The 6000-nt window shown below is 39.7% G+C and overlaps 1 protein-coding gene across 5 annotated transcripts in view; it reads left to right on the forward strand.

The window, feature by feature from the left end:
• The window catches only part of LOC112107002 (poly(rC)-binding protein 3-like), a 457963-nt gene that overhangs the window by 224202 nt on the left and 227761 nt on the right, over positions 1 to 6000 (forward strand). The window contains exon 1 of one of the 5 annotated variants that reach the window (XM_024200515.3): positions 2813 to 2843. The exons of the other annotated variants lie outside the window; for them this stretch is intronic. The gene's annotated coding sequence lies outside the window, so the exon portion shown is untranslated. Of the gene's footprint in view, positions 1 to 2812; positions 2844 to 6000 lie in introns of those variants that run through there. 5 annotated transcript variants of the gene reach the window in all.

The raw sequence follows: 6000 nt of genomic DNA on the forward strand, positions 1-6000 counted from the left end.
CCATAAAGAAACTGCTGCTGGACACAACAACACACACCCGAACTTCTCAGGTGAGCCATAGAGCCCTTAATTTTGTCTGGGCTTAGACCACTGGGAAGTTACCCGTGGAGTGGAAGGAAGGGATCATCATCCTACTTTATCAGGGGAAAGGCCCACACACTCAGTGTAGCACCTGCAGGCCAATAGCTCTGCTTTCTGTTCCCAGAACAGTTGTTACACATGCCCGACTCACTCGGCTCCAGGCTCTCCTTGTGAAACTCCATTGCCCAGACTCATCAGGCTTCACTGCTGGGCAGACTACAATGGATGTTATACTTGCTCTTTGTCTTTTATCTGAGATCCATTATGAATTCAGTTGTCCTTCGACAGCAGCATATGTTAGACATAAAGGCGGCCTTCAATTCTATTGATAGTGCTGCTCTGTAGAAGGTTCTACAAGATTTGGCGCCCCCGACACCCTCCTGAGGTTAATTCAAGATGTACATAATGACTCAGGCATGGGTGCCATGGGGAACTCATAGGTCTGACAGGTTTTACACTAGATCCGGGGTGAAGCAGGGATGTGTCCTGGCCCAAGCCCTGTTCTGCCATGCAGTCAATTGTCTCCTTGAACATATCTCCACCAATACCAGTATAATGGTCAGTTCAACTTTGTTTGCTGACTTGGATTATGCAGATGATGTCATCCTCTTTGGCTAGGATGCAAACCACCTTAAAGATGCACTAGAGAGCTTCCAGCACGTGGTAGCTGCCCTTGAGCTAAGGGTTTCTTGGGAAAAACAAAAAATGAGAGTGTCAGCACAAAAGTTGTGATGCAAGAAATCTGTGGTGAGGGACAAACTGTGGAAGTAGTGGATGATTCCATCTATCCTAAGCAGTAAATTGTCAACAAATGGGCATTGCTAGCTAGACATCCTAAGGAAAATTGATTTAGCAGCCTTATCCATGAAGGACCTGCATTAGGGTCTAGAGCCAAAAAAAAAAAGTGAAATTATATTGAAAAGTATGCATTCATCAAACCTGTGTACTTACAATCCTTTTATGTGGATCTGAAACATGGACATTGCTTAAACAGGACATCAGGAGGCTGGAGGCATTTCATATGTGTTGCCAGCAGTGGCTATAGAGCATAAAATGGTTTGATTTTATCAGTAAGAGGGATGTATTATGGAGAAATGGCCTCAAGAGGATTGAAGTCATCATCAGTCATTGCCAGCTGGTACTTTTTGGTCATATAGCCCACCTTGGAGATAAAGTCCCCGCACGTCGAGCCTTGAAGATAGGATTTGAGGTCAGGAGGGGACATTGCCTGGCAGCATCCTCACAATTGTCTGTGTTTAACCTGGCTGCACCAGATCAGTAATAACTCTGGGAGCCGTACAAGGTGTCCATGGACATTCAGCTCTGTGGATCCTCACTCTCTAAGTGTATTGTTGTTACCTCCTCCCTCTCCTTCACTCTGCCTGGGAGCCATGAGAGCACAGAGAGTCTCCCTGCTATCTGTTGCTGTGCCTGATGCCACTGCAGCCCCCAGCTGCTAGGAGGAGCAATTGCAGAGAAAGTATTGCTCAGCCCCTGCAGTCTTGGGATGGAGCATGCATAATTGTTGTGTGAGGGATGGTGCAAGTACAGTCCTGTTGGCAGGCAGGAGCTGTGAGGGGATGGAGCATGCCCAGTGCAGACAGACTCTTCAGACAATATAGCTGCCAAACTCCAAGAAGCTTCAAATGAGTATATTCAAACTGAGATTTTTTTTTTTTTAGAGGCTTATAAATTTGGGGGAATTTTCACAGGGACAGAAAAAGGCACATCCATGACATCAAGCTACCCTCTTGCTCCAAAGCATGGAGGTCCTATAGCATCTCAATGAAATAGTTGTAATAATTAATTAACATGGATATAACCATGTATTTTCCCTCATCTCATTCTCAGAAATGGTTAAAACATTTTAGCTAAAGCTTTCCAGAACTGTTCAGCCTGAGTCAGACTCCTGGCATGGAAAATTTCAATCTAAACAGTGAAAAGTGTGACAAAGTTATAAGCAACTGCAAACCGAGTTTTTATAAGTGAAATTGTTTGGCAACCTTAACTATAGGTTTCACTACTTGCACCACTCAGTGTAGAATAGAATGAAAGACTGCTGAAAGGTGACTTGTGTAAGCCACTGAGGACACAGAGAGCCAAATGACCAGAAAAGTACTAGGTACTGTCCCTCTTAAATTAAGAGCTTGTGTTTATTATGCTTGTAGCCATGATAGTATGTTTTATACACACTTCACTTAAGCAATTGTAATTTTAGTTTTATGGAGTACAAAGAGCAATAAGAAGATACTGCTCCTTGCTTTTAGGTAGTGGATTAAATTGACGGTTCTTGAAAAATATTAATGGCTGGTCATTAGTAGGTATAGTCTCTTTTCTCAGCATACATGATTGTTTTAATTTTAAACTAGCACTTTGCTTTGTGGGTATAATTATTGACAAAAATGTATGTCTGTCTTCATCAGATGATTAACTAAATTATCCTTTTCTTTCCAAGCAACGCTGTGTCCCTCTGCCCTAAATCTTGCTAGTTGGAAGTGAGGGAGGGAAACCAATTTAATTAAGTTAACTTTATTGACCCACTGGAGCTGTTGTTTAATAGTATGGCTCCCTGGAGTCTAGTGCAGGTAAATTGAATGAATGCCACAGAATATCACTTCTCTGCATTGCATATTTCAAACCTTTGCCAGGCAGCTTGGGATGAACAGCCAATCAGGGAAAAGGTCCCCCCACCCCCCTTTGCTAGCTTGGATGGCATTTCCCATTATGCTCAGAACAATGTGCAGTGTTACCGATTCACTCCTGTGAGTATACTGAGATTGTATGTGGTATTCAGCTGTTATATTCAGAAGACAACTTTTTCTGAACTGGCTTTTCAGCCATGTTTCAAAGATGCCTTTTTATGAAGGAAAGAAAACTAGCATGTGAATCTGAATGAATGTGCTGTGAGTAAACCATTTAATATAAGTGCATCAATACATTCATTCTGTATGGGAAATCAGAATCTGATAAGAGAGCTCTTCTAGGCTACAGTTGTGATAAACTACTTGAGAATAAAATAGTCTGTTTCCTTGGCAAGTAATTAGGGATGATAAAATTAAAATTTAGGAATGTTTTCCCATGGATATTAGTGCTTACCACTTTTTAGGTTATTCTTTTCTTCTATTGTTGAAATCCGGGTCAAACTGTTTTATTCGTCTATAACTACAGCAGTGTTGCAGTTGACTGGAACAATATGTCCTTTTCCATCAATATTGTATGTTACTTGATGATAAAATTATGTAGGTTAGTCTGCCGCACATTGACTCCTAGTCACTTTCTTTTAAAGTACAGATAGACTAGTAGCTGAATCATGCAACAGCAACTTCATTCATAAAATATGTAAAGCTTCTTTGGCTAACACATTAGATCCAAAGATCCAGCCCTACAACTCGGTATAGAGGTACATGCCAGTTATTGTTTTAGAGAAAAATAAGAAGCATCATTTTCATTGTAATTCATAATCCTCACTTTTTTTTACTTGAAGACACATGTAATTCTGTGTTTTTAATTAGTTTTTGAGTATTTTTCTCTATGTATATCTAGAAAGATATTGTCAGAAAGCTTCGGGTTGATTATTTGGATTTGAAATTCCTGTCTTAAATAAAACATGCATACACACAGAGGCTCTCCATTCCTCAACCTAGGTGGGGACGCACAGAGCCGGATCATCAGCTGGTGCAAACTGTCATAGCTCTGTTCAATTCAATGGCTGTTGAGTTCTGGCTAAAGATCTGGCCCATCGACTTCAGTGGAATTTCTCAAAGGCATAAGGGTCCACTGACATGGATCCGATTGCAGGATTGGGGTCTAATCTGCAATGGTATTTGCTAATGGTAAGACTGGTTCTGTTTTGGGTATATCTTGGTGTAGCCCTCTGGAGTCTCTGAATTTTTCTGTTCCTCTCATGTCTCCAGTATCCCATTATGCCATGCAGAACTTTGCAAAATACACCATACGCTTTTTAAAGTAAATTTTAAAGTTGTGGCGCAAACTAAAACAATCCAGGAAATTCTAAGCAAAGACTGACCCTCTGTCCTGAATTTTAGGAATGAGCACAGCAGCCTCAGCACTAAGTTTGACATCCATGAGTTATGTTGCTTTTAATTTAATATTATTTTAATGTGGCTTATTGTTAATTTTATTTTTTACATAAAAGGAAAATGCCTTCTACGACCGATCTTTTAGAATCTGTTCCAGTTCTGATATCTTGGCTAACTGTGTCTCTAGGTAGCCTGTTCTAAAGTCTATATTCTGTATCTGAGAGACAGACATGGCATCTTTCCACACAGATGATTTTGGTTTGGGGCACTGGGTGGCCATTAGCCAATATTTTTAGTTGTCCCCTTTTTTATTAGTATAATATTTGTAGCATTTGGACGGTTACTCTCTACCTATTATTATATACTTGAAAGAAGTAAAGAATGTGCATCTGATAAATACATATTTATGACCTAATCTTGCAAACTCTTTCTTGTGCAACAGACTAATCACATTGAATTCAAAGGGACTGTTTGCCTGAGTAAGATTACTTGCAGGAGTAAGACTTTGTAGGGCGATGTCCTTTAAAGGTGTTTAAAAAAACAGGTATTTATTTTTATGCACGTATTCTGTATATAATTGATTGCAGTTATTCTAGTCTATTACGGAAGTCTATTATTAAAAGCTATAACATTTAAAAGCAGGTATTTTAAACTCTACTTGGTGGATCTGAATATTTTTCAAGAGCATATCTCACAGCAACTCAGACACTGGCCCAGGGTCAGTCCTCTCATGCTACCCACGGCATGTAGAAATATATTGCTTTAAAATCCATTATCACCTGCTTTTGAAGCACAAATCCTTTAAGTGTACTTTTAGTCAGAAAGTGAAGATGCAAAAATTGTCGGTTTCTTTCTGTCCCAGCGTATCTGCTGCAAATGTATCTTCTACTCTTTACTCATGTTAGCATTGCAGCATCAATACAACTATGAAAGAGGAAGGTGGATTATATTCTGCCAAGTGCATTGTCAACAAAATTGCCTTTTAATTTCCCTACCAGTAAATGACAAATAGAACTTTTATGGGTAGTGATAATGAAAGAGTGAGAGAGGGAAAAGAACTTGGGATGTTTCTTTTTCAGATCTGAAGTTGACTTTGCAGCCATTGAGATAATAAAACTCATTGTTTCTCTTCTTAAGTAAGCAAGTTCTATGCAGTCATTGTGACGGAATAGATATGGAACCCCATGCTTTCACGTTTAGAGGGCTTTTCTGAGTCTCAACACAAGAGAGAGAAGAACATTAAGAAGTACTTTTTGTTAACACAAAAACCAGGGGCATCTGATTTAGTATACTTTAACCAGAATACTTCCACTATTTCAAAAACACGTCAGCCAATTCACAAAGGTATTTTAAAGACATTTACTGAAGCATGAAAAGCCAATAATAACTAACATCACAATTTCTGCTTATAGAATAAGAATTGAATAGCCATTTCAGTATTTGATTTTATGATCATCATTCAGAGTAGGCATGACAAGGGGCTGTAGTTTAGGCCAGGGAACAGGCCAAGCAAATATTATATGCCTGGATTTTGTTTTCTTTCCTACATGACCACCTTCAGCTACAGGAAAAACATTTTTTTTTTCTGTGTTACTGTTTCCTTTCCTAAGGGAAAGCAGTGAAATAGAGTTGTGAAATGTCAAGTTTCACTATTAAAGAAAACCCCATGCTGATGGATGAATGTTATTCAGGGTGCATGTCTGAACGTACAGACTTAGAGCCAACTTCTGAACTCCTGTGCAAAGCCTGATTGAACAAGCTCTGTATTGAGCACTTGGTTGTTTGAGCATGGAGCACTAGCACGACTGCTAATACAGAATGTGGGCAGTAAACGCAGAGCCTGTGCCAACCTGGTCTCCACTCCCAACACCCAAAGTAG

This window comes from Terrapene carolina, unplaced genomic scaffold (assembly GCF_002925995.2).
Source record: "Terrapene carolina triunguis isolate 2854851 unplaced genomic scaffold, T_m_triunguis-2.0 Scaffold183, whole genome shotgun sequence".
In the NCBI taxonomy this organism is placed as follows: Eukaryota; Metazoa; Chordata; order Testudines; family Emydidae; genus Terrapene; species Terrapene triunguis.